Source organism: Channa argus, unplaced genomic scaffold (genome assembly GCF_033026475.1).
Source record: "Channa argus isolate prfri unplaced genomic scaffold, Channa argus male v1.0 Contig016, whole genome shotgun sequence".
Lineage (NCBI taxonomy): Eukaryota > Metazoa > Chordata > Actinopteri > Anabantiformes > Channidae > Channa > Channa argus.
In genome coordinates this window covers 237,625-259,393 of record NW_027125235.1, presented here as the reverse complement: position 1 = coordinate 259,393, position 21,769 = coordinate 237,625, and the positions used below count along the sequence as shown (strand labels likewise).

The 21,769-nt window shown below is 55.6% G+C and overlaps 42 non-coding genes across 42 annotated transcripts; all 42 read left to right on the top strand.

The window, feature by feature from the left end:
* Positions 1 to 128: 128 nt before the first annotated feature.
* On the top strand, positions 129 to 319 carry LOC137114076 (U2 spliceosomal RNA). Its single transcript, XR_010913190.1, has one exon. It is a non-coding gene; the product is annotated as a U2 spliceosomal RNA (small nuclear RNA).
* Positions 320 to 870: 551 nt separating this feature from the next.
* LOC137113523 (U5 spliceosomal RNA) lies at positions 871 to 986 on the top strand. The gene has a single exon (XR_010912650.1). It is a non-coding gene; the product is annotated as a U5 spliceosomal RNA (small nuclear RNA).
* A 181-nt stretch (positions 987 to 1,167) lies between these two features.
* On the top strand, positions 1,168 to 1,358 carry LOC137114075 (U2 spliceosomal RNA). The gene has a single exon (XR_010913189.1). It is a non-coding gene; the product is annotated as a U2 spliceosomal RNA (small nuclear RNA).
* Positions 1,359 to 1,909: 551 nt separating this feature from the next.
* On the top strand, positions 1,910 to 2,025 carry LOC137113522 (U5 spliceosomal RNA). The gene has a single exon (XR_010912649.1). It is a non-coding gene; the product is annotated as a U5 spliceosomal RNA (small nuclear RNA).
* A 181-nt stretch (positions 2,026 to 2,206) lies between these two features.
* Positions 2,207 to 2,397, top strand: LOC137114265 (U2 spliceosomal RNA). The gene has a single exon (XR_010913373.1). It is a non-coding gene; the product is annotated as a U2 spliceosomal RNA (small nuclear RNA).
* A 551-nt stretch (positions 2,398 to 2,948) lies between these two features.
* Positions 2,949 to 3,064, top strand: LOC137113520 (U5 spliceosomal RNA). Its single transcript, XR_010912647.1, has one exon. It is a non-coding gene; the product is annotated as a U5 spliceosomal RNA (small nuclear RNA).
* Positions 3,065 to 3,245: 181 nt separating this feature from the next.
* On the top strand, positions 3,246 to 3,436 carry LOC137114264 (U2 spliceosomal RNA). The gene has a single exon (XR_010913372.1). It is a non-coding gene; the product is annotated as a U2 spliceosomal RNA (small nuclear RNA).
* A 551-nt stretch (positions 3,437 to 3,987) lies between these two features.
* LOC137113519 (U5 spliceosomal RNA) lies at positions 3,988 to 4,103 on the top strand. The gene has a single exon (XR_010912646.1). It is a non-coding gene; the product is annotated as a U5 spliceosomal RNA (small nuclear RNA).
* A 181-nt stretch (positions 4,104 to 4,284) lies between these two features.
* Positions 4,285 to 4,475, top strand: LOC137114074 (U2 spliceosomal RNA). Its single transcript, XR_010913188.1, has one exon. It is a non-coding gene; the product is annotated as a U2 spliceosomal RNA (small nuclear RNA).
* A 551-nt stretch (positions 4,476 to 5,026) lies between these two features.
* On the top strand, positions 5,027 to 5,142 carry LOC137113518 (U5 spliceosomal RNA). Its single transcript, XR_010912645.1, has one exon. It is a non-coding gene; the product is annotated as a U5 spliceosomal RNA (small nuclear RNA).
* A 181-nt stretch (positions 5,143 to 5,323) lies between these two features.
* LOC137114073 (U2 spliceosomal RNA) lies at positions 5,324 to 5,514 on the top strand. Its single transcript, XR_010913187.1, has one exon. It is a non-coding gene; the product is annotated as a U2 spliceosomal RNA (small nuclear RNA).
* Positions 5,515 to 6,065: 551 nt separating this feature from the next.
* On the top strand, positions 6,066 to 6,181 carry LOC137113517 (U5 spliceosomal RNA). The gene has a single exon (XR_010912644.1). It is a non-coding gene; the product is annotated as a U5 spliceosomal RNA (small nuclear RNA).
* A 181-nt stretch (positions 6,182 to 6,362) lies between these two features.
* LOC137114072 (U2 spliceosomal RNA) lies at positions 6,363 to 6,553 on the top strand. The gene has a single exon (XR_010913186.1). It is a non-coding gene; the product is annotated as a U2 spliceosomal RNA (small nuclear RNA).
* Positions 6,554 to 7,103: 550 nt separating this feature from the next.
* Positions 7,104 to 7,219, top strand: LOC137113516 (U5 spliceosomal RNA). Its single transcript, XR_010912643.1, has one exon. It is a non-coding gene; the product is annotated as a U5 spliceosomal RNA (small nuclear RNA).
* A 181-nt stretch (positions 7,220 to 7,400) lies between these two features.
* LOC137114071 (U2 spliceosomal RNA) lies at positions 7,401 to 7,591 on the top strand. Its single transcript, XR_010913185.1, has one exon. It is a non-coding gene; the product is annotated as a U2 spliceosomal RNA (small nuclear RNA).
* A 551-nt stretch (positions 7,592 to 8,142) lies between these two features.
* Positions 8,143 to 8,258, top strand: LOC137113515 (U5 spliceosomal RNA). The gene has a single exon (XR_010912642.1). It is a non-coding gene; the product is annotated as a U5 spliceosomal RNA (small nuclear RNA).
* A 181-nt stretch (positions 8,259 to 8,439) lies between these two features.
* On the top strand, positions 8,440 to 8,630 carry LOC137114069 (U2 spliceosomal RNA). The gene has a single exon (XR_010913183.1). It is a non-coding gene; the product is annotated as a U2 spliceosomal RNA (small nuclear RNA).
* Positions 8,631 to 9,181: 551 nt separating this feature from the next.
* On the top strand, positions 9,182 to 9,297 carry LOC137113814 (U5 spliceosomal RNA). Its single transcript, XR_010912936.1, has one exon. It is a non-coding gene; the product is annotated as a U5 spliceosomal RNA (small nuclear RNA).
* Positions 9,298 to 9,478: 181 nt separating this feature from the next.
* LOC137114068 (U2 spliceosomal RNA) lies at positions 9,479 to 9,669 on the top strand. Its single transcript, XR_010913182.1, has one exon. It is a non-coding gene; the product is annotated as a U2 spliceosomal RNA (small nuclear RNA).
* Positions 9,670 to 10,220: 551 nt separating this feature from the next.
* LOC137113514 (U5 spliceosomal RNA) lies at positions 10,221 to 10,336 on the top strand. Its single transcript, XR_010912641.1, has one exon. It is a non-coding gene; the product is annotated as a U5 spliceosomal RNA (small nuclear RNA).
* A 181-nt stretch (positions 10,337 to 10,517) lies between these two features.
* LOC137114067 (U2 spliceosomal RNA) lies at positions 10,518 to 10,708 on the top strand. The gene has a single exon (XR_010913181.1). It is a non-coding gene; the product is annotated as a U2 spliceosomal RNA (small nuclear RNA).
* Positions 10,709 to 11,259: 551 nt separating this feature from the next.
* Positions 11,260 to 11,375, top strand: LOC137113513 (U5 spliceosomal RNA). The gene has a single exon (XR_010912640.1). It is a non-coding gene; the product is annotated as a U5 spliceosomal RNA (small nuclear RNA).
* Positions 11,376 to 11,556: 181 nt separating this feature from the next.
* LOC137114066 (U2 spliceosomal RNA) lies at positions 11,557 to 11,747 on the top strand. The gene has a single exon (XR_010913180.1). It is a non-coding gene; the product is annotated as a U2 spliceosomal RNA (small nuclear RNA).
* A 551-nt stretch (positions 11,748 to 12,298) lies between these two features.
* LOC137113328 (U5 spliceosomal RNA) lies at positions 12,299 to 12,414 on the top strand. Its single transcript, XR_010912462.1, has one exon. It is a non-coding gene; the product is annotated as a U5 spliceosomal RNA (small nuclear RNA).
* Positions 12,415 to 12,595: 181 nt separating this feature from the next.
* LOC137114065 (U2 spliceosomal RNA) lies at positions 12,596 to 12,786 on the top strand. The gene has a single exon (XR_010913179.1). It is a non-coding gene; the product is annotated as a U2 spliceosomal RNA (small nuclear RNA).
* A 551-nt stretch (positions 12,787 to 13,337) lies between these two features.
* On the top strand, positions 13,338 to 13,453 carry LOC137113512 (U5 spliceosomal RNA). The gene has a single exon (XR_010912639.1). It is a non-coding gene; the product is annotated as a U5 spliceosomal RNA (small nuclear RNA).
* Positions 13,454 to 13,634: 181 nt separating this feature from the next.
* On the top strand, positions 13,635 to 13,825 carry LOC137114064 (U2 spliceosomal RNA). The gene has a single exon (XR_010913178.1). It is a non-coding gene; the product is annotated as a U2 spliceosomal RNA (small nuclear RNA).
* A 551-nt stretch (positions 13,826 to 14,376) lies between these two features.
* Positions 14,377 to 14,492, top strand: LOC137113511 (U5 spliceosomal RNA). The gene has a single exon (XR_010912638.1). It is a non-coding gene; the product is annotated as a U5 spliceosomal RNA (small nuclear RNA).
* Positions 14,493 to 14,673: 181 nt separating this feature from the next.
* LOC137114063 (U2 spliceosomal RNA) lies at positions 14,674 to 14,864 on the top strand. The gene has a single exon (XR_010913177.1). It is a non-coding gene; the product is annotated as a U2 spliceosomal RNA (small nuclear RNA).
* Positions 14,865 to 15,414: 550 nt separating this feature from the next.
* Positions 15,415 to 15,530, top strand: LOC137113508 (U5 spliceosomal RNA). Its single transcript, XR_010912636.1, has one exon. It is a non-coding gene; the product is annotated as a U5 spliceosomal RNA (small nuclear RNA).
* Positions 15,531 to 15,711: 181 nt separating this feature from the next.
* On the top strand, positions 15,712 to 15,902 carry LOC137114062 (U2 spliceosomal RNA). The gene has a single exon (XR_010913176.1). It is a non-coding gene; the product is annotated as a U2 spliceosomal RNA (small nuclear RNA).
* A 551-nt stretch (positions 15,903 to 16,453) lies between these two features.
* Positions 16,454 to 16,569, top strand: LOC137113507 (U5 spliceosomal RNA). Its single transcript, XR_010912635.1, has one exon. It is a non-coding gene; the product is annotated as a U5 spliceosomal RNA (small nuclear RNA).
* A 181-nt stretch (positions 16,570 to 16,750) lies between these two features.
* LOC137114060 (U2 spliceosomal RNA) lies at positions 16,751 to 16,941 on the top strand. The gene has a single exon (XR_010913175.1). It is a non-coding gene; the product is annotated as a U2 spliceosomal RNA (small nuclear RNA).
* Positions 16,942 to 17,492: 551 nt separating this feature from the next.
* LOC137113506 (U5 spliceosomal RNA) lies at positions 17,493 to 17,608 on the top strand. The gene has a single exon (XR_010912634.1). It is a non-coding gene; the product is annotated as a U5 spliceosomal RNA (small nuclear RNA).
* Positions 17,609 to 17,789: 181 nt separating this feature from the next.
* LOC137114059 (U2 spliceosomal RNA) lies at positions 17,790 to 17,980 on the top strand. The gene has a single exon (XR_010913174.1). It is a non-coding gene; the product is annotated as a U2 spliceosomal RNA (small nuclear RNA).
* A 551-nt stretch (positions 17,981 to 18,531) lies between these two features.
* LOC137113505 (U5 spliceosomal RNA) lies at positions 18,532 to 18,647 on the top strand. The gene has a single exon (XR_010912633.1). It is a non-coding gene; the product is annotated as a U5 spliceosomal RNA (small nuclear RNA).
* Positions 18,648 to 18,828: 181 nt separating this feature from the next.
* On the top strand, positions 18,829 to 19,019 carry LOC137114057 (U2 spliceosomal RNA). Its single transcript, XR_010913172.1, has one exon. It is a non-coding gene; the product is annotated as a U2 spliceosomal RNA (small nuclear RNA).
* Positions 19,020 to 19,570: 551 nt separating this feature from the next.
* On the top strand, positions 19,571 to 19,686 carry LOC137113504 (U5 spliceosomal RNA). The gene has a single exon (XR_010912632.1). It is a non-coding gene; the product is annotated as a U5 spliceosomal RNA (small nuclear RNA).
* A 181-nt stretch (positions 19,687 to 19,867) lies between these two features.
* LOC137114056 (U2 spliceosomal RNA) lies at positions 19,868 to 20,058 on the top strand. The gene has a single exon (XR_010913171.1). It is a non-coding gene; the product is annotated as a U2 spliceosomal RNA (small nuclear RNA).
* A 551-nt stretch (positions 20,059 to 20,609) lies between these two features.
* Positions 20,610 to 20,725, top strand: LOC137113803 (U5 spliceosomal RNA). The gene has a single exon (XR_010912925.1). It is a non-coding gene; the product is annotated as a U5 spliceosomal RNA (small nuclear RNA).
* Positions 20,726 to 20,906: 181 nt separating this feature from the next.
* On the top strand, positions 20,907 to 21,097 carry LOC137114055 (U2 spliceosomal RNA). The gene has a single exon (XR_010913170.1). It is a non-coding gene; the product is annotated as a U2 spliceosomal RNA (small nuclear RNA).
* Positions 21,098 to 21,648: 551 nt separating this feature from the next.
* Positions 21,649 to 21,764, top strand: LOC137113802 (U5 spliceosomal RNA). The gene has a single exon (XR_010912924.1). It is a non-coding gene; the product is annotated as a U5 spliceosomal RNA (small nuclear RNA).
* Positions 21,765 to 21,769: the final 5 nt, after the last annotated feature.

The window sequence follows — 21,769 nt, the reverse complement described above, 5'->3', positions numbered from 1 at the left end:
GTGCAAAGAGAGCACGGCCGTGGGTGGGTGCTCAGCAGCGGCCAGTGTTACGTCCAGTTAACAATACTGCACCGCGACACTTGAGAAGTGTCAGAGGAGGTTGGCTCAGGCAGCAAAGAGTGGGGGTCATCGCTTCTCGGCCTTTTGGCTAAGATCAAGTGTAGTATCTGTTCTTATCAGTTTAATATCTGATATGTCCTCTACACGGGGACAACTTATTAAACGGATTTTTAGAACCGGGAGCTGAAAAAGGGGCTTGCTCCGTTCACTCCACGCATCGACCTGGCCTTGCAGTGCCGCTGGGAACGGTGCAGCCTTCTCTCCACCTGTGGACAAAAAAAAAAAACTTGCTCAGCTTTTCAGGGCGTGAGCCAAATGGGACGGCCGCCGGGGGTCACGCTAAGTACCCCTGCCGACTTAGTGGCGGCTTCTCGGTAGGCTCCTTTGGTTTTTGTCTTCTTGCAATTACGCTTTGTCAGCCATGACAACTGGCCGAAAAGTGCAGCGCGCCACAGCAAGGTGTAGCAACAACAGGGCCCCCGTGCGCGTTCTGCATTTCCCCCTGCAGGCATAGGGGGCAACGTTTCCATCCCGCCACAGGGCCCGTTTACCGCTCCCCGCGTTGCCCGTCTCCTTTTCTCGCTCCTCGCTCAAGATCTGCAAGCAGCTGAGCGTTTGCTAGCCCGCCTGGAAAAGGCAGGATCTTAGTCTGTCCGCAATCTGATTGGCTCGGCCAAAGGGCCGGGGCGGCCTCAGGGAAATGGGAGCTGCCTGGGAAATGGAACGCCTCGCAAGCCGAGAAGGGGGTTCCGCGAAGGTGGTGAGTGGTGCGACGAGGGACTTCGGCCCCACACGAAGGCAGGAGCGTCCTTACTCTGGTTTCTCTTCATCACGCACAAGTCTTTCGCCTTTTACTAAAGACTTCCGTGGAGAGGAATACCAATGAGTTAAATTCCATTTTTGGCAGGCTTTGCCTTCTGGCAGAGCCCTGTGAGTTTGTCAAACGTCAAAGCAGCTGTGTCCGTGGAGAGGTCGGCCTGTGCAAAGAGAGCACGGCCGTGGGTGGGTGCTCAGCAGCGGCCAGTGTTACGTCCAGTTAACAATACTGCACCGCGACACTTGAGAAGTGTCAGAGGAGGTTGGCTCAGGCAGCAAAGAGTGGGGGTCATCGCTTCTCGGCCTTTTGGCTAAGATCAAGTGTAGTATCTGTTCTTATCAGTTTAATATCTGATATGTCCTCTACACGGGGACAACTTATTAAACGGATTTTTAGAACCGGGAGCTGAAAAAGGGGCTTGCTCCGTTCACTCCACGCATCGACCTGGCCTTGCAGTGCCGCTGGGAACGGTGCAGCCTTCTCTCCACCTGTGGACAAAAAAAAAAAACTTGCTCAGCTTTTCAGGGCGTGAGCCAAATGGGACGGCCGCCGGGGGTCACGCTAAGTACCCCTGCCGACTTAGTGGCGGCTTCTCGGTAGGCTCCTTTGGTTTTTGTCTTCTTGCAATTACGCTTTGTCAGCCATGACAACTGGCCGAAAAGTGCAGCGCGCCACAGCAAGGTGTAGCAACAACAGGGCCCCCGTGCGCGTTCTGCATTTCCCCCTGCAGGCATAGGGGGCAACGTTTCCATCCCGCCACAGGGCCCGTTTACCGCTCCCCGCGTTGCCCGTCTCCTTTTCTCGCTCCTCGCTCAAGATCTGCAAGCAGCTGAGCGTTTGCTAGCCCGCCTGGAAAAGGCAGGATCTTAGTCTGTCCGCAATCTGATTGGCTCGGCCAAAGGGCCGGGGCGGCCTCAGGGAAATGGGAGCTGCCTGGGAAATGGAACGCCTCGCAAGCCGAGAAGGGGGTTCCGCGAAGGTGGTGAGTGGTGCGACGAGGGACTTCGGCCCCACACGAAGGCAGGAGCGTCCTTACTCTGGTTTCTCTTCATCACGCACAAGTCTTTCGCCTTTTACTAAAGACTTCCGTGGAGAGGAATACCAATGAGTTAAATTCCATTTTTGGCAGGCTTTGCCTTCTGGCAGAGCCCTGTGAGTTTGTCAAACGTCAAAGCAGCTGTGTCCGTGGAGAGGTCGGCCTGTGCAAAGAGAGCACGGCCGTGGGTGGGTGCTCAGCAGCGGCCAGTGTTACGTCCAGTTAACAATACTGCACCGCGACACTTGAGAAGTGTCAGAGGAGGTTGGCTCAGGCAGCAAAGAGTGGGGGTCATCGCTTCTCGGCCTTTTGGCTAAGATCAAGTGTAGTATCTGTTCTTATCAGTTTAATATCTGATATGTCCTCTACACGGGGACAACTTATTAAACGGATTTTTAGAACCGGGAGCTGAAAAAGGGGCTTGCTCCGTTCACTCCACGCATTGACCTGGCCTTGCAGTGCCGCTGGGAACGGTGCAGCCTTCTCTCCACCTGTGGACAAAAAAAAAAAACTTGCTCAGCTTTTCAGGGCGTGAGCCAAATGGGACGGCCGCCGGGGGTCACGCTAAGTACCCCTGCCGACTTAGTGGCGGCTTCTCGGTAGGCTCCTTTGGTTTTTGTCTTCTTGCAATTACGCTTTGTCAGCCATGACAACTGGCCGAAAAGTGCAGCGCGCCACAGCAAGGTGTAGCAACAACAGGGCCCCCGTGCGCGTTCTGCATTTCCGCCTGCAGGCATAGGGGGCAACGTTTCCATCCCGCCACAGGGCCCGTTTACCGCTCCCCGCGTTGCCCGTCTCCTTTTCTCGCTCCTCGCTCAAGATCTGCAAGCAGCTGAGCGTTTGCTAGCCCGCCTGGAAAAGGCAGGATCTTAGTCTGTCCGCAATCTGATTGGCTCGGCCAAAGGGCCGGGGCGGCCTCAGGGAAATGGGAGCTGCCTGGGAAATGGAACGCCTCGCAAGCCGAGAAGGGGGTTCCGCGAAGGTGGTGAGTGGTGCGACGAGGGACTTCGGCCCCACACGAAGGCAGGAGCGTCCTTACTCTGGTTTCTCTTCATCACGCACAAGTCTTTCGCCTTTTACTAAAGACTTCCGTGGAGAGGAATACCAATGAGTTAAATTCCATTTTTGGCAGGCTTTGCCTTCTGGCAGAGCCCTGTGAGTTTGTCAAACGTCAAAGCAGCTGTGTCCGTGGAGAGGTCGGCCTGTGCAAAGAGAGCACGGCCGTGGGTGGGTGCTCAGCAGCGGCCAGTGTTACGTCCAGTTAACAATACTGCACCGCGACACTTGAGAAGTGTCAGAGGAGGTTGGCTCAGGCAGCAAAGAGTGGGGGTCATCGCTTCTCGGCCTTTTGGCTAAGATCAAGTGTAGTATCTGTTCTTATCAGTTTAATATCTGATATGTCCTCTACACGGGGACAACTTATTAAACGGATTTTTAGAACCGGGAGCTGAAAAAGGGGCTTGCTCCGTTCACTCCACGCATTGACCTGGCCTTGCAGTGCCGCTGGGAACGGTGCAGCCTTCTCTCCACCTGTGGACAAAAAAAAAAAACTTGCTCAGCTTTTCAGGGCGTGAGCCAAATGGGACGGCCGCCGGGGGTCACGCTAAGTACCCCTGCCGACTTAGTGGCGGCTTCTCGGTAGGCTCCTTTGGTTTTTGTCTTCTTGCAATTACGCTTTGTCAGCCATGACAACTGGCCGAAAAGTGCAGCGCGCCACAGCAAGGTGTAGCAACAACAGGGCCCCCGTGCGCGTTCTGCATTTCCGCCTGCAGGCATAGGGGGCAACGTTTCCATCCCGCCACAGGGCCCGTTTACCGCTCCCCGCGTTGCCCGTCTCCTTTTCTCGCTCCTCGCTCAAGATCTGCAAGCAGCTGAGCGTTTGCTAGCCCGCCTGGAAAAGGCAGGATCTTAGTCTGTCCGCAATCTGATTGGCTCGGCCAAAGGGCCGGGGCGGCCTCAGGGAAATGGGAGCTGCCTGGGAAATGGAACGCCTCGCAAGCCGAGAAGGGGGTTCCGCGAAGGTGGTGAGTGGTGCGACGAGGGACTTCGGCCCCACACGAAGGCATGAGCGTCCTTACTCTGGTTTCTCTTCATCACGCACAAGTCTTTCGCCTTTTACTAAAGACTTCCGTGGAGAGGAATACCAATGAGTTAAATTCCATTTTTGGCAGGCTTTGCCTTCTGGCAGAGCCCTGTGAGTTTGTCAAACGTCAAAGCAGCTGTGTCCGTGGAGAGGTCGGCCTGTGCAAAGAGAGCACGGCCGTGGGTGGGTGCTCAGCAGCGGCCAGTGTTACGTCCAGTTAACAATACTGCACCGCGACACTTGAGAAGTGTCAGAGGAGGTTGGCTCAGGCAGCAAAGAGTGGGGGTCATCGCTTCTCGGCCTTTTGGCTAAGATCAAGTGTAGTATCTGTTCTTATCAGTTTAATATCTGATATGTCCTCTACACGGGGACAACTTATTAAACGGATTTTTAGAACCGGGAGCTGAAAAAGGGGCTTGCTCCGTTCACTCCACGCATCGACCTGGCCTTGCAGTGCCGCTGGGAACGGTGCAGCCTTCTCTCCACCTGTGGACAAAAAAAAAAAACTTGCTCAGCTTTTCAGGGCGTGAGCCAAATGGGACGGCCGCCGGGGGTCACGCTAAGTACCCCTGCCGACTTAGTGGCGGCTTCTCGGTAGGCTCCTTTGGTTTTTGTCTTCTTGCAATTACGCTTTGTCAGCCATGACAACTGGCCGAAAAGTGCAGCGCGCCACAGCAAGGTGTAGCAACAACAGGGCCCCCGTGCGCGTTCTGCATTTCCGCCTGCAGGCATAGGGGGCAACGTTTCCATCCCGCCACAGGGCCCGTTTACCGCTCCCCGCGTTGCCCGTCTCCTTTTCTCGCTCCTCGCTCAAGATCTGCAAGCAGCTGAGCGTTTGCTAGCCCGCCTGGAAAAGGCAGGATCTTAGTCTGTCCGCAATCTGATTGGCTCGGCCAAAGGGCCGGGGCGGCCTCAGGGAAATGGGAGCTGCCTGGGAAATGGAACGCCTCGCAAGCCGAGAAGGGGGTTCCGCGAAGGTGGTGAGTGGTGCGACGAGGGACTTCGGCCCCACACGAAGGCAGGAGCGTCCTTACTCTGGTTTCTCTTCATCACGCACAAGTCTTTCGCCTTTTACTAAAGACTTCCGTGGAGAGGAATACCAATGAGTTAAATTCCATTTTTGGCAGGCTTTGCCTTCTGGCAGAGCCCTGTGAGTTTGTCAAACGTCAAAGCAGCTGTGTCCGTGGAGAGGTCGGCCTGTGCAAAGAGAGCACGGCCGTGGGTGGGTGCTCAGCAGCGGCCAGTGTTACGTCCAGTTAACAATACTGCACCGCGACACTTGAGAAGTGTCAGAGGAGGTTGGCTCAGGCAGCAAAGAGTGGGGGTCATCGCTTCTCGGCCTTTTGGCTAAGATCAAGTGTAGTATCTGTTCTTATCAGTTTAATATCTGATATGTCCTCTACACGGGGACAACTTATTAAACGGATTTTTAGAACCGGGAGCTGAAAAAGGGGCTTGCTCCGTTCACTCCACGCATCGACCTGGCCTTGCAGTGCCGCTGGGAACGGTGCAGCCTTCTCTCCACCTGTGGACAAAAAAAAAAAACTTGCTCAGCTTTTCAGGGCGTGAGCCAAATGGGACGGCCGCCGGGGGTCACGCTAAGTACCCCTGCCGACTTAGTGGCGGCTTCTCGGTAGGCTCCTTTGGTTTTTGTCTTCTTGCAATTACGCTTTGTCAGCCATGACAACTGGCCGAAAAGTGCAGCGCGCCACAGCAAGGTGTAGCAACAACAGGGCCCCCGTGCGCGTTCTGCATTTCCCCCTGCAGGCATAGGGGGCAACGTTTCCATCCCGCCACAGGGCCCGTTTACCGCTCCCCGCGTTGCCCGTCTCCTTTTCTCGCTCCTCGCTCAAGATCTGCAAGCAGCTGAGCGTTTGCTAGCCCGCCTGGAAAAGGCAGGATCTTAGTCTGTCCGCAATCTGATTGGCTCGGCCAAAGGGCCGGGGCGGCCTCAGGGAAATGGGAGCTGCCTGGGAAATGGAACGCCTCGCAAGCCGAGAAGGGGGTTCCGCGAAGGTGGTGAGTGGTGCGACGAGGGACTTCGGCCCCACACGAAGGCAGGAGCGTCCTTACTCTGGTTTCTCTTCATCACGCACAAGTCTTTCGCCTTTTACTAAAGACTTCCGTGGAGAGGAATACCAATGAGTTAAATTCCATTTTTGGCAGGCTTTGCCTTCTGGCAGAGCCCTGTGAGTTTGTCAAACGTCAAAGCAGCTGTGTCCGTGGAGAGGTCGGCCTGTGCAAAGAGAGCACGGCCGTGGGTGGGTGCTCAGCAGCGGCCAGTGTTACGTCCAGTTAACAATACTGCACCGCGACACTTGAGAAGTGTCAGAGGAGGTTGGCTCAGGCAGCAAAGAGTGGGGGTCATCGCTTCTCGGCCTTTTGGCTAAGATCAAGTGTAGTATCTGTTCTTATCAGTTTAATATCTGATATGTCCTCTACACGGGGACAACTTATTAAACGGATTTTTAGAACCGGGAGCTGAAAAAGGGGCTTGCTCCGTTCACTCCACGCATCGACCTGGCCTTGCAGTGCCGCTGGGAACGGTGCAGCCTTCTCTCCACCTGTGGACAAAAAAAAAAACTTGCTCAGCTTTTCAGGGCGTGAGCCAAATGGGACGGCCGCCGGGGGTCACGCTAAGTACCCCTGCCGACTTAGTGGCGGCTTCTCGGTAGGCTCCTTTGGTTTTTGTCTTCTTGCAATTACGCTTTGTCAGCCATGACAACTGGCCGAAAAGTGCAGCGCGCCACAGCAAGGTGTAGCAACAACAGGGCCCCCGTGCGCGTTCTGCATTTCCGCCTGCAGGCATAGGGGGCAACGTTTCCATCCCGCCACAGGGCCCGTTTACCGCTCCCCGCGTTGCCCGTCTCCTTTTCTCGCTCCTCGCTCAAGATCTGCAAGCAGCTGAGCGTTTGCTAGCCCGCCTGGAAAAGGCAGGATCTTAGTCTGTCCGCAATCTGATTGGCTCGGCCAAAGGGCCGGGGCGGCCTCAGGGAAATGGGAGCTGCCTGGGAAATGGAACGCCTCGCAAGCCGAGAAGGGGGTTCCGCGAAGGTGGTGAGTGGTGCGACGAGGGACTTCGGCCCCACACGAAGGCAGGAGCGTCCTTACTCTGGTTTCTCTTCATCACGCACAAGTCTTTCGCCTTTTACTAAAGACTTCCGTGGAGAGGAATACCAATGAGTTAAATTCCATTTTTGGCAGGCTTTGCCTTCTGGCAGAGCCCTGTGAGTTTGTCAAACGTCAAAGCAGCTGTGTCCGTGGAGAGGTCGGCCTGTGCAAAGAGAGCACGGCCGTGGGTGGGTGCTCAGCAGCGGCCAGTGTTACGTCCAGTTAACAATACTGCACCGCGACACTTGAGAAGTGTCAGAGGAGGTTGGCTCAGGCAGCAAAGAGTGGGGGTCATCGCTTCTCGGCCTTTTGGCTAAGATCAAGTGTAGTATCTGTTCTTATCAGTTTAATATCTGATATGTCCTCTACACGGGGACAACTTATTAAACGGATTTTTAGAACCGGGAGCTGAAAAAGGGGCTTGCTCCGTTCACTCCACGCATCGACCTGGCCTTGCAGTGCCGCTGGGAACGGTGCAGCCTTCTCTCCACCTGTGGACAAAAAAAAAAAACTTGCTCAGCTTTTCAGGGCGTGAGCCAAATGGGACGGCCGCCGGGGGTCACGCTAAGTACCCCTGCCGACTTAGTGGCGGCTTCTCGGTAGGCTCCTTTGGTTTTTGTCTTCTTGCAATTACGCTTTGTCAGCCATGACAACTGGCCGAAAAGTGCAGCGCGCCACAGCAAGGTGTAGCAACAACAGGGCCCCCGTGCGCGTTCTGCATTTCCGCCTGCAGGCATAGGGGGCAACGTTTCCATCCCGCCACAGGGCCCGTTTACCGCTCCCCGCGTTGCCCGTCTCCTTTTCTCGCTCCTCGCTCAAGATCTGCAAGCAGCTGAGCGTTTGCTAGCCCGCCTGGAAAAGGCAGGATCTTAGTCTGTCCGCAATCTGATTGGCTCGGCCAAAGGGCCGGGGCGGCCTCAGGGAAATGGGAGCTGCCTGGGAAATGGAACGCCTCGCAAGCCGAGAAGGGGGTTCCGCGAAGGTGGTGAGTGGTGCGACGAGGGACTTCGGCCCCACACGAAGGCAGGAGCGTCCTTACTCTGGTTTCTCTTCATCACGCACAAGTCTTTCGCCTTTTACTAAAGACTTCCGTGGAGAGGAATACCAATGAGTTAAATTCCATTTTTGGCAGGCTTTGCCTTCTGGCAGAGCCCTGTGAGTTTGTCAAACGTCAAAGCAGCTGTGTCCGTGGAGAGGTCGGCCTGTGCAAAGAGAGCACGGCCGTGGGTGGGTGCTCAGCAGCGGCCAGTGTTACGTCCAGTTAACAATACTGCACCGCGACACTTGAGAAGTGTCAGAGGAGGTTGGCTCAGGCAGCAAAGAGTGGGGGTCATCGCTTCTCGGCCTTTTGGCTAAGATCAAGTGTAGTATCTGTTCTTATCAGTTTAATATCTGATATGTCCTCTACACGGGGACAACTTATTAAACGGATTTTTAGAACCGGGAGCTGAAAAAGGGGCTTGCTCCGTTCACTCCACGCATCGACCTGGCCTTGCAGTGCCGCTGGGAACGGTGCAGCCTTCTCTCCACCTGTGGACAAAAAAAAAAAACTTGCTCAGCTTTTCAGGGCGTGAGCCAAATGGGACGGCCGCCGGGGGTCACGCTAAGTACCCCTGCCGACTTAGTGGCGGCTTCTCGGTAGGCTCCTTTGGTTTTTGTCTTCTTGCAATTACGCTTTGTCAGCCATGACAACTGGCCGAAAAGTGCAGCGCGCCACAGCAAGGTGTAGCAACAACAGGGCCCCCGTGCGCGTTCTGCATTTCCCCCTGCAGGCATAGGGGGCAACGTTTCCATCCCGCCACAGGGCCCGTTTACCGCTCCCCGCGTTGCCCGTCTCCTTTTCTCGCTCCTCGCTCAAGATCTGCAAGCAGCTGAGCGTTTGCTAGCCCGCCTGGAAAAGGCAGGATCTTAGTCTGTCCGCAATCTGATTGGCTCGGCCAAAGGGCCGGGGCGGCCTCAGGGAAATGGGAGCTGCCTGGGAAATGGAACGCCTCGCAAGCCGAGAAGGGGGTTCCGCGAAGGTGGTGAGTGGTGCGACGAGGGACTTCGGCCCCACACGAAGGCAGGAGCGTCCTTACTCTGGTTTCTCTTCATCATGCACAAGTCTTTCGCCTTTTACTAAAGACTTCCGTGGAGAGGAATACCAATGAGTTAAATTCCATTTTTGGCAGGCTTTGCCTTCTGGCAGAGCCCTGTGAGTTTGTCAAACGTCAAAGCAGCTGTGTCCGTGGAGAGGTCGGCCTGTGCAAAGAGAGCACGGCCGTGGGTGGGTGCTCAGCAGCGGCCAGTGTTACGTCCAGTTAACAATACTGCACCGCGACACTTGAGAAGTGTCAGAGGAGGTTGGCTCAGGCAGCAAAGAGTGGGGGTCATCGCTTCTCGGCCTTTTGGCTAAGATCAAGTGTAGTATCTGTTCTTATCAGTTTAATATCTGATATGTCCTCTACACGGGGACAACTTATTAAACGGATTTTTAGAACCGGGAGCTGAAAAAGGGGCTTGCTCCGTTCACTCCACGCATCGACCTGGCCTTGCAGTGCCGCTGGGAACGGTGCAGCCTTCTCTCCACCTGTGGACAAAAAAAAAAAACTTGCTCAGCTTTTCAGGGCGTGAGCCAAATGGGACGGCCGCCGGGGGTCACGCTAAGTACCCCTGCCGACTTAGTGGCGGCTTCTCGGTAGGCTCCTTTGGTTTTTGTCTTCTTGCAATTACGCTTTGTCAGCCATGACAACTGGCCGAAAAGTGCAGCGCGCCACAGCAAGGTGTAGCAACAACAGGGCCCCCGTGCGCGTTCTGCATTTCCGCCTGCAGGCATAGGGGGCAACGTTTCCATCCCGCCACAGGGCCCGTTTACCGCTCCCCGCGTTGCCCGTCTCCTTTTCTCGCTCCTCGCTCAAGATCTGCAAGCAGCTGAGCGTTTGCTAGCCCGCCTGGAAAAGGCAGGATCTTAGTCTGTCCGCAATCTGATTGGCTCGGCCAAAGGGCCGAGGCGGCCTCAGGGAAATGGGAGCTGCCTGGGAAATGGAACGCCTCGCAAGCCGAGAAGGGGGTTCCGCGAAGGTGGTGAGTGGTGCGACGAGGGACTTCGGCCCCACACGAAGGCAGGAGCGTCCTTACTCTGGTTTCTCTTCATCACGCACAAGTCTTTCGCCTTTTACTAAAGACTTCCGTGGAGAGGAATACCAATGAGTTAAATTCCATTTTTGGCAGGCTTTGCCTTCTGGCAGAGCCCTGTGAGTTTGTCAAACGTCAAAGCAGCTGTGTCCGTGGAGAGGTCGGCCTGTGCAAAGAGAGCACGGCCGTGGGTGGGTGCTCAGCAGCGGCCAGTGTTACGTCCAGTTAACAATACTGCACCGCGACACTTGAGAAGTGTCAGAGGAGGTTGGCTCAGGCAGCAAAGAGTGGGGGTCATCGCTTCTCGGCCTTTTGGCTAAGATCAAGTGTAGTATCTGTTCTTATCAGTTTAATATCTGATATGTCCTCTACACGGGGACAACTTATTAAACGGATTTTTAGAACCGGGAGCTGAAAAAGGGGCTTGCTCCGTTCACTCCACGCATCGACCTGGCCTTGCAGTGCCGCTGGGAACGGTGCAGCCTTCTCTCCACCTGTGGACAAAAAAAAAAAACTTGCTCAGCTTTTCAGGGCGTGAGCCAAATGGGACGGCCGCCGGGGGTCACGCTAAGTACCCCTGCCGACTTAGTGGCGGCTTCTCGGTAGGCTCCTTTGGTTTTTGTCTTCTTGCAATTACGCTTTGTCAGCCATGACAACTGGCCGAAAAGTGCAGCGCGCCACAGCAAGGTGTAGCAACAACAGGGCCCCCGTGCGCGTTCTGCATTTCCGCCTGCAGGCATAGGGGGCAACGTTTCCATTTCGCCACAGGGCCCGTTTACCGCTCCCCGCGTTGCCCGTCTCCTTTTCTCGCTCCTCGCTCAAGATCTGCAAGCAGCTGAGCGTTTGCTAGCCCGCCTGGAAAAGGCAGGATCTTAGTCTGTCCGCAATCTGATTGGCTCGGCCAAAGGGCCGGGGCGGCCTCAGGGAAATGGGAGCTGCCTGGGAAATGGAACGCCTCGCAAGCCGAGAAGGGGGTTCCGCGAAGGTGGTGAGTGGTGCGACGAGGGACTTCGGCCCCACACGAAGGCAGGAGCGTCCTTACTCTGGTTTCTCTTCATCACGCACAAGTCTTTCGCCTTTTACTAAAGACTTCCGTGGAGAGGAATACCAATGAGTTAAATTCCATTTTTGGCAGGCTTTGCCTTCTGGCAGAGCCCTGTGAGTTTGTCAAACGTCAAAGCAGCTGTGTCCGTGGAGAGGTCGGCCTGTGCAAAGAGAGCACGGCCGTGGGTGGGTGCTCAGCAGCGGCCAGTGTTACGTCCAGTTAACAATACTGCACCGCGACACTTGAGAAGTGTCAGAGGAGGTTGGCTCAGGCAGCAAAGAGTGGGGGTCATCGCTTCTCGGCCTTTTGGCTAAGATCAAGTGTAGTATCTGTTCTTATCAGTTTAATATCTGATATGTCCTCTACACGGGGACAACTTATTAAACGGATTTTTAGAACCGGGAGCTGAAAAAGGGGCTTGCTCCGTTCACTCCACGCATCGACCTGGCCTTGCAGTGCCGCTGGGAACGGTGCAGCCTTCTCTCCACCTGTGGACAAAAAAAAAAAACTTGCTCAGCTTTTCAGGGCGTGAGCCAAATGGGACGGCCGCCGGGGGTCACGCTAAGTACCCCTGCCGACTTAGTGGCGGCTTCTCGGTAGGCTCCTTTGGTTTTTGTCTTCTTGCAATTACGCTTTGTCAGCCATGACAACTGGCCGAAAAGTGCAGCGCGCCACAGCAAGGTGTAGCAACAACAGGGCCCCCGTGCGCGTTCTGCATTTCCGCCTGCAGGCATAGGGGGCAACGTTTCCATCCCGCCACAGGGCCCGTTTACCGCTCCCCGCGTTGCCCGTCTCCTTTTCTCGCTCCTCGCTCAAGATCTGCAAGCAGCTGAGCGTTTGCTAGCCCGCCTGGAAAAGGCAGGATCTTAGTCTGTCCGCAATCTGATTGGCTCGGCCAAAGGGCCGGGGCGGCCTCAGGGAAATGGGAGCTGCCTGGGAAATGGAACGCCTCGCAAGCCGAGAAGGGGGTTCCGCGAAGGTGGTGAGTGGTGCGACGAGGGACTTCGGCCCCACACGAAGGCAGGAGCGTCCTTACTCTGGTTTCTCTTCATCACGCACAAGTCTTTCGCCTTTTACTAAAGACTTCCGTGGAGAGGAATACCAATGAGTTAAATTCCATTTTTGGCTGGCTTTGCCTTCTGGCAGAGCCCTGTGAGTTTGTCAAACGTCAAAGCAGCTGTGTCCGTGGAGAGGTCGGCCTGTGCAAAGAGAGCACGGCCGTGGGTGGGTGCTCAGCAGCGGCCAGTGTTACGTCCAGTTAACAATACTGCACCGCGACACTTGAGAAGTGTCAGAGGAGGTTGGCTCAGGCAGCAAAGAGTGGGGGTCATCGCTTCTCGGCCTTTTGGCTAAGATCAAGTGTAGTATCTGTTCTTATCAGTTTAATATCTGATATGTCCTCTACACGGGGACAACTTATTAAACGGATTTTTAGAACCGGGAGCTGAAAAAGGGGCTTGCTCCGTTCACTCCACGCATCGACCTGGCCTTGCAGTGCCGCTGGGAACGGTGCAGCCTTCTCTCCACCTGTGGACAAAAAAAAAAAACTTGCTCAGCTTTTCAGGGCGTGAGCCAAATGGGACGGCCGCCGGGGGTCACGCTAAGTACCCCTGCCGACTTAGTGGCGGCTTCTCGGTAGGCTCCTTTGGTTTTTGTCTTCTTGCAATTACGCTTTGTCAGCCATGACAACTGGCCGAAAAGTGCAGCGCGCCACAGCAAGGTGTAGCAACAACAGGGCCCCCGTGCGCGTTCTGCATTTCCGCCTGCAGGCATAGGGGGCAACGTTTCCATCCCGCCACAGGGCCCGTTTACCGCTCCCCGCGTTGCCCGTCTCCTTTTCTCGCTCCTCGCTCAAGATCTGCAAGCAGCTGAGCGTTTGCTAGCCCGCCTGGAAAAGGCAGGATCTTAGTCTGTCCGCAATCTGATTGGCTCGGCCAAAGGGCCGGGGCGGCCTCAGGGAAATGGGAGCTGCCTGGGAAATGGAACGCCTCGCAAGCCGAGAAGGGGGTTCCGCGAAGGTGGTGAGTGGTGCGACGAGGGACTTCGGCCCCACACGAAGGCAGGAGCGTCCTTACTCTGGTTTCTCTTCATCACGCACAAGTCTTTCGCCTTTTACTAAAGACTTCCGTGGAGAGGAATACCAATGAGTTAAATTCCATTTTTGGCAGGCTTTGCCTTCTGGCAGAGCCCTGTGAGTTTGTCAAACGTCAAAGCAGCTGTGTCCGTGGAGAGGTCGGCCTGTGCAAAGAGAGCACGGCCGTGGGTGGGTGCTCAGCAGCGGCCAGTGTTACGTCCAGTTAACAATACTGCACCGCGACACTTGAGAAGTGTCAGAGGAGGTTGGCTCAGGCAGCAAAGAGTGGGGGTCATCGCTTCTCGGCCTTTTGGCTAAGATCAAGTGTAGTATCTGTTCTTATCAGTTTAATATCTGATATGTCCTCTACACGGGGACAACTTATTAAACGGATTTTTAGAACCGGGAGCTGAAAAAGGGGCTTGCTCCGTTCACTCCACGCATCGACCTGGCCTTGCAGTGCCGCTGGGAACGGTGCAGCCTTCTCTCCACCTGTGGACAAAAAAAAAAAACTTGCTCAGCTTTTCAGGGCGTGAGCCAAATGGGACGGCCGCCGGGGGTCACGCTAAGTACCCCTGCCGACTTAGTGGCGGCTTCTCGGTAGGCTCCTTTGGTTTTTGTCTTCTTGCAATTACGCTTTGTCAGCCATGACAACTGGCCGAAAAGTGCAGCGCGCCACAGCAAGGTGTAGCAACAACAGGGCCCCCGTGCGCGTTCTGCATTTCCCCCTGCAGGCATAGGGGGCAACGTTTCCATCCCGCCACAGGGCCCGTTTACCGCTCCCCGCGTTGCCCGTCTCCTTTTCTCGCTCCTCGCTCAAGATCTGCAAGCAGCTGAGCGTTTGCTAGCCCGCCTGGAAAAGGCAGGATCTTAGTCTGTCCGCAATCTGATTGGCTCGGCCAAAGGGCCGGGGCGGCCTCAGGGAAATGGGAGCTGCCTGGGAAATGGAACGCCTCGCAAGCCGAGAAGGGGGTTCCGCGAAGGTGGTGAGTGGTGCGACGAGGGACTTCGGCCCCACACGAAGGCAGGAGCGTCCTTACTCTGGTTTCTCTTCATCACGCACAAGTCTTTCGCCTTTTACTAAAGACTTCCGTGGAGAGGAATACCAATGAGTTAAATTCCATTTTTGGCAGGCTTTGCCTTCTGGCAGAGCCCTGTGAGTTTGTCAAACGTCAAAGCAGCTGTGTCCGTGGAGAGGTCGGCCTGTGCAAAGAGAGCACGGCCGTGGGTGGGTGCTCAGCAGCGGCCAGTGTTACGTCCAGTTAACAATACTGCACCGCGACACTTGAGAAGTGTCAGAGGAGGTTGGCTCAGGCAGCAAAGAGTGGGGGTCATCGCTTCTCGGCCTTTTGGCTAAGATCAAGTGTAGTATCTGTTCTTATCAGTTTAATATCTGATATGTCCTCTACACGGGGACAACTTATTAAACGGATTTTTAGAACCGGGAGCTGAAAAAGGGGCTTGCTCCGTTCACTCCACGCATCGACCTGGCCTTGCAGTGCCGCTGGGAACGGTGCAGCCTTCTCTCCACCTGTGGACAAAAAAAAAAACTTGCTCAGCTTTTCAGGGCGTGAGCCAAATGGGACGGCCGCCGGGGGTCACGCTAAGTACCCCTGCCGACTTAGTGGCGGCTTCTCGGTAGGCTCCTTTGGTTTTTGTCTTCTTGCAATTACGCTTTGTCAGCCATGACAACTGGCCGAAAAGTGCAGCGCGCCACAGCAAGGTGTAGCAACAACAGGGCCCCCGTGCGCGTTCTGCATTTCCGCCTGCAGGCATAGGGGGCAACGTTTCCATCCCGCCACAGGGCCCGTTTACCGCTCCCCGCGTTGCCCGTCTCCTTTTCTCGCTCCTCGCTCAAGATCTGCAAGCAGCTGAGCGTTTGCTAGCCCGCCTGGAAAAGGCAGGATCTTAGTCTGTCCGCAATCTGATTGGCTCGGCCAAAGGGCCGGGGCGGCCTCAGGGAAATGGGAGCTGCCTGGGAAATGGAACGCCTCGCAAGCCGAGAAGGGGGTTCCGCGAAGGTGGTGAGTGGTGCGACGAGGGACTTCGGCCCCACACGAAGGCAGGAGCGTCCTTACTCTGGTTTCTCTTCATCACGCACAAGTCTTTCGCCTTTTACTAAAGACTTCCGTGGAGAGGAATACCAATGAGTTAAATTCCATTTTTGGCAGGCTTTGCCTTCTGGCAGAGCCCTGTGAGTTTGTCAAACGTCAAAGCAGCTGTGTCCGTGGAGAGGTCGGCCTGTGCAAAGAGAGCACGGCCGTGGGTGGGTGCTCAGCAGCGGCCAGTGTTACGTCCAGTTAACAATACTGCACCGCGACACTTGAGAAGTGTCAGAGGAGGTTGGCTCAGGCAGCAAAGAGTGGGGGTCATCGCTTCTCGGCCTTTTGGCTAAGATCAAGTGTAGTATCTGTTCTTATCAGTTTAATATCTGATATGTCCTCTACACGGGGACAACTTATTAAACGGATTTTTAGAACCGGGAGCTGAAAAAGGGGCTTGCTCCGTTCACTCCACGCATCGACCTGGCCTTGCAGTGCCGCTGGGAACGGTGCAGCCTTCTCTCCACCTGTGGACAAAAAAAAAAAACTTGCTCAGCTTTTCAGGGCGTGAGCCAAATGGGACGGCCGCCGGGGGTCACGCTAAGTACCCCTGCCGACTTAGTGGCGGCTTCTCGGTAGGCTCCTTTGGTTTTTGTCTTCTTGCAATTACGCTTTGTCAGCCATGACAACTGGCCGAAAAGTGCAGCGCGCCACAGCAAGGTGTAGCAACAACAGGGCCCCCGTGCGCGTTCTGCATTTCCGCCTGCAGGCATAGGGGGCAACGTTTCCATCCCGCCACAGGGCCCGTTTACCGCTCCCCGCGTTGCCCGTCTCCTTTTCTCGCTCCTCGCTCAAGATCTGCAAGCAGCTGAGCGTTTGCTAGCCCGCCTGGAAAAGGCAGGATCTTAGTCTGTCCGCAATCTGATTGGCTCGGCCAAAGGGCCGGGGCGGCCTCAGGGAAATGGGAGCTGCCTGGGAAATGGAACGCCTCGCAAGCCGAGAAGGGGGTTCCGCGAAGGTGGTGAGTGGTGCGACGAGGGACTTCGGCCCCACACGAAGGCAGGAGCGTCCTTACTCTGGTTTCTCTTCATCACGCACAAGTCTTTCGCCTTTTACTAAAGACTTCCGTGGAGAGGAATACCAATGAGTTAAATTCCATTTTTGGCAGGCTTTGCCTTCTGGCAGAGCCCTGTGAGTTTGTCAAACGTCAAAGCAGCTGTGTCCGTGGAGAGGTCGGCCTGTGCAAAGAGAGCACGGCCGTGGGTGGGTGCTCAGCAGCGGCCAGTGTTACGTCCAGTTAACAATACTGCACCGCGACACTTGAGAAGTGTCAGAGGAGGTTGGCTCAGGCAGCAAAGAGTGGGGGTCATCGCTTCTCGGCCTTTTGGCTAAGATCAAGTGTAGTATCTGTTCTTATCAGTTTAATATCTGATATGTCCTCTACACGGGGACAACTTATTAAACGGATTTTTAGAACCGGGAGCTGAAAAAGGGGCTTGCTCCGTTCACTCCACGCATCGACCTGGCCTTGCAGTGCCGCTGGGAACGGTGCAGCCTTCTCTCCACCTGTGGACAAAAAAAAAAAACTTGCTCAGCTTTTCAGGGCGTGAGCCAAATGGGACGGCCGCCGGGGGTCACGCTAAGTACCCCTGCCGACTTAGTGGCGGCTTCTCGGTAGGCTCCTTTGGTTTTTGTCTTCTTGCAATTACGCTTTGTCAGCCATGACAACTGGCCGAAAAGTGCAGCGCGCCACAGCAAGGTGTAGCAACAACAGGGCCCCCGTGCGCGTTCTGCATTTCCGCCTGCAGGCATAGGGGGCAACGTTTCCATCCCGCCACAGGGCCCGTTTACTGCTCCCCGCGTTGCCCGTCTCCTTTTCTCGCTCCTCGCTCAAGATCTGCAAGCAGCTGAGCGTTTGCTAGCCCGCCTGGAAAAGGCAGGATCTTAGTCTGTCCGCAATCTGATTGGCTCGGCCAAAGGGCCGGGGCGGCCTCAGGGAAATGGGAGCTGCCTGGGAAATGGAACGCCTCGCAAGCCGAGAAGGGGGTTCCGCGAAGGTGGTGAGTGGTGCGACGAGGGACTTCGGCCCCACACGAAGGCAGGAGCGTCCTTACTCTGGTTTCTCTTCATCACGCACAAGTCTTTCGCCTTTTACTAAAGACTTCCGTGGAGAGGAATACCAATGAGTTAAATTCCATTTTTGGCAGGCTTTGCCTTCTGGCAGAGCCCTGTGAGTTTGTCAAACGTCAAAGCAGCTGTGTCCGTGGAGAGGTCGGCCTGTGCAAAGAGAGCACGGCCGTGGGTGGGTGCTCAGCAGCGGCCAGTGTTACGTCCAGTTAACAATACTGCACCGCGACACTTGAGAAGTGTCAGAGGAGGTTGGCTCAGGCAGCAAAGAGTGGGGGTCATCGCTTCTCGGCCTTTTGGCTAAGATCAAGTGTAGTATCTGTTCTTATCAGTTTAATATCTGATATGTCCTCTACACGGGGACAACTTATTAAACGGATTTTTAGAACCGGGAGCTGAAAAAGGGGCTTGCTCCGTTCACTCCACGCATCGACCTGGCCTTGCAGTGCCGCTGGGAACGGTGCAGCCTTCTCTCCACCTGTGGACAAAAAAAAAAAACTTGCTCAGCTTTTCAGGGCGTGAGCCAAATGGGACGGCCGCCGGGGGTCACGCTAAGTACCCCTGCCGACTTAGTGGCGGCTTCTCGGTAGGCTCCTTTGGTTTTTGTCTTCTTGCAATTACGCTTTGTCAGCCATGACAACTGTCCGAAAAGTGCAGCGCGCCACAGCAAGGTGTAGCAACAACAGGGCCCCCGTGCGCGTTCTGCATTTCCGCCTGCAGGCATAGGGGGCAACGTTTCCATCCCGCCACAGGGCCCGTTTACCGCTCCCCGCGTTGCCCGTCTCCTTTTCTCGCTCCTCGCTCAAGATCTGCAAGCAGCTGAGCGTTTGCTAGCCCGCCTGGAAAAGGCAGGATCTTAGTCTGTCCGCAATCTGATTGGCTCGGCCAAAGGGCCGGGGCGGCCTCAGGGAAATGGGAGCTGCCTGGGAAATGGAACGCCTCGCAAGCCGAGAAGGGGGTTCCGCGAAGGTGGTGAGTGGTGCGACGAGGGACTTCGGCCCCACACGAAGGCAGGAGCGTCCTTACTCTGGTTTCTCTTCATCACGCACAAGTCTTTCGCCTTTTACTAAAGACTTCCGTGGAGAGGAATACCAATGAGTTAAATTCCATTTTTGGCAGGCTTTGCCTTCTGGCAGAGCCCTGTGAGTTTGTCAAACGTCAAAGCAGCTGTGTCCGTGGAGAGGTCGGCCTGTGCAAAGAGAGCACGGCCGTGGGTGGGTGCTCAGCAGCGGCCAGTGTTACGTCCAGTTAACAATACTGCACCGCGACACTTGAGAAGTGTCAGAGGAGGTTGGCTCAGGCAGCAAAGAGTGGGGGTCATCGCTTCTCGGCCTTTTGGCTAAGATCAAGTGTAGTATCTGTTCTTATCAGTTTAATATCTGATATGTCCTCTACACGGGGACAACTTATTAAACGGATTTTTAGAACCGGGAGCTGAAAAAGGGGCTTGCTCCGTTCACTCCACGCATCGACCTGGCCTTGCAGTGCCGCTGGGAACGGTGCAGCCTTCTCTCCACCTGTGGACAAAAAAAAAAAACTTGCTCAGCTTTTCAGGGCGTGAGCCAAATGGGACGGCCGCCGGGGGTCACGCTAAGTACCCCTGCCGACTTAGTGGCGGCTTCTCGGTAGGCTCCTTTGGTTTTTGTCTTCTTGCAATTACGCTTTGTCAGCCATGACAACTGGCCGAAAAGTGCAGCGCGCCACAGCAAGGTGTAGCAACAACAGGGCCCCCGTGCGCGTTCTGCATTTCCCCCTGCAGGCATAGGGGGCAACGTTTCCATCCCGCCACAGGGCCCGTTTACCGCTCCCCGCGTTGCCCGTCTCCTTTTCTCGCTCCTCGCTCAAGATCTGCAAGCAGCTGAGCGTTTGCTAGCCCGCCTGGAAAAGGCAGGATCTTAGTCTGTCCGCAATCTGATTGGCTCGGCCAAAGGGCCGGGGCGGCCTCAGGGAAATGGGAGCTGCCTGGGAAATGGAACGCCTCGCAAGCCGAGAAGGGGGTTCCGCGAAGGTGGTGAGTGGTGCGACGAGGGACTTCGGCCCCACACGAAGGCAGGAGCGTCCTTACTCTGGTTTCTCTTCATCACGCACAAGTCTTTCGCCTTTTACTAAAGACTTCCGTGGAGAGGAATACCAATGAGTTAAATTCCATTTTTGGCAGGCTTTGCCTTCTGGCAGAGCCCTGTGAGTTTGTCAAACGTCAAAGCAGCTGTGTCCGTGGAGAGGTCGGCCTGTGCAAAGAGAGCACGGCCGTGGGTGGGTGCTCAGCAGCGGCCAGTGTTACGTCCAGTTAACAATACTGCACCGCGACACTTGAGAAGTGTCAGAGGAGGTTGGCTCAGGCAGCAAAGAGTGGGGGTCATCGCTTCTCGGCCTTTTGGCTAAGATCAAGTGTAGTATCTGTTCTTATCAGTTTAATATCTGATATGTCCTCTACACGGGGACAACTTATTAAACGGATTTTTAGAACCGGGAGCTGAAAAAGGGGCTTGCTCCGTTCACTCCACGCATCGACCTGGCCTTGCAGTGCCGCTGGGAACGGTGCAGCCTTCTCTCCACCTGTGGACAAAAAAAAAAAACTTGCTCAGCTTTTCAGGGCGTGAGCCAAATGGGACGGCCGCCGGGGGTCACGCTAAGTACCCCTGCCGACTTAGTGGCGGCTTCTCGGTAGGCTCCTTTGGTTTTTGTCTTCTTGCAATTACGCTTTGTCAGCCATGACAACTGGCCGAAAAGTGCAGCGCGCCACAGCAAGGTGTAGCAACAACAGGGCCCCCGTGCGCGTTCTGCATTTCCCCCTGCAGGCATAGGGGGCAACGTTTCCATCCCGCCACAGGGCCCGTTTACCGCTCCCCGCGTTGCCCGTCTCCTTTTCTCGCTCCTCGCTCAAGATCTGCAAGCAGCTGAGCGTTTGCTAGCCCGCCTGGAAAAGGCAGGATCTTAGTCTGTCCGCAATCTGATTGGCTCGGCCAAAGGGCCGGGGCGGCCTCAGGGAAATGGGAGCTGCCTGGGAAATGGAACGCCTCGCAAGCCGAGAAGGGGGTTCCGCGAAGGTGGTGAGTGGTGCGACGAGGGACTTCGGCCCCACACGAAGGCAGGAGCGTCCTTACTCTGGTTTCTCTTCATCACGCACAAGTCTTTCGCCTTTTACTAAAGACTTCCGTGGAGAGGAATACCGATGAGTTAAATTCCATTTTTGGCAGGCTTTGCCTTCTGGCAGAGCCCTGTGAGTTTGTCAAACGTCAAAGCAGCTGTGTCCGTGGAGAGGTCGGCCTGTGCAAAGAGAGCACGGCCGTGGGTGGGTGCTCAGCAGCGGCCAGTGTTACGTCCAGTTAACAATACTGCACCGCGACACTTGAGAAGTGTCAGAGGAGGTTGGCTCAGGCAGCAAAGAGTGGGGGTCATCGCTTCTCGGCCTTTTGGCTAAGATCAAGTGTAGTATCTGTTCTTATCAGTTTAATATCTGATATGTCCTCTACACGGGGACAACTTATTAAACGGATTTTTAGAACCGGGAGCTGAAAAAGGGGCTTGCTCCGTTCACTCCACGCATCGACCTGGCCTTGCAGTGCCGCTGGGAACGGTGCAGCCTTCTCTCCACCTGTGGACAAAAAAAAAAAACTTGCTCAGCTTTTCAGGGCGTGAGCCAAATGGGACGGCCGCCGGGGGTCACGCTAAGTACCCCTGCCGACTTAGTGGCGGCTTCTCGGTAGGCTCCTTTGGTTTTTGTCTTCTTGCAATTACGCTTTGTCAGCCATGACAACTGGCCGAAAAGTGCAGCGCGCCACAGCAAGGTGTAGCAACAACAGGGCCCCCGTGCGCGTTCTGCATTTCCCCCTGCAGGCATAGGGGGCAACGTTTCCATCCCGCCACAGGGCCCGTTTACCGCTCCCCGCGTTGCCCGTCTCCTTTTCTCGCTCCTCGCTCAAGATCTGCAAGCAGCTGAGCGTTTGCTAGCCCGCCTGGAAAAGGCAGGATCTTAGTCTGTCCGCAATCTGATTGGCTCGGCCAAAGGGCCGGGGCGGCCTCAGGGAAATGGGAGCTGCCTGGGAAATGGAACGCCTCGCAAGCCGAGAAGGGGGTTCCGCGAAGGTGGTGAGTGGTGCGACGAGGGACTTCGGCCCCACACGAAGGCAGGAGCGTCCTTACTCTGGTTTCTCTTCATCACGCACAAGTCTTTCGCCTTTTACTAAAGACTTCCGTGGAGAGGAATACCGATGAGTTAAATTCCATTTTTGGCAGGCTTTGCCTTCTGGCAGAGCCCTG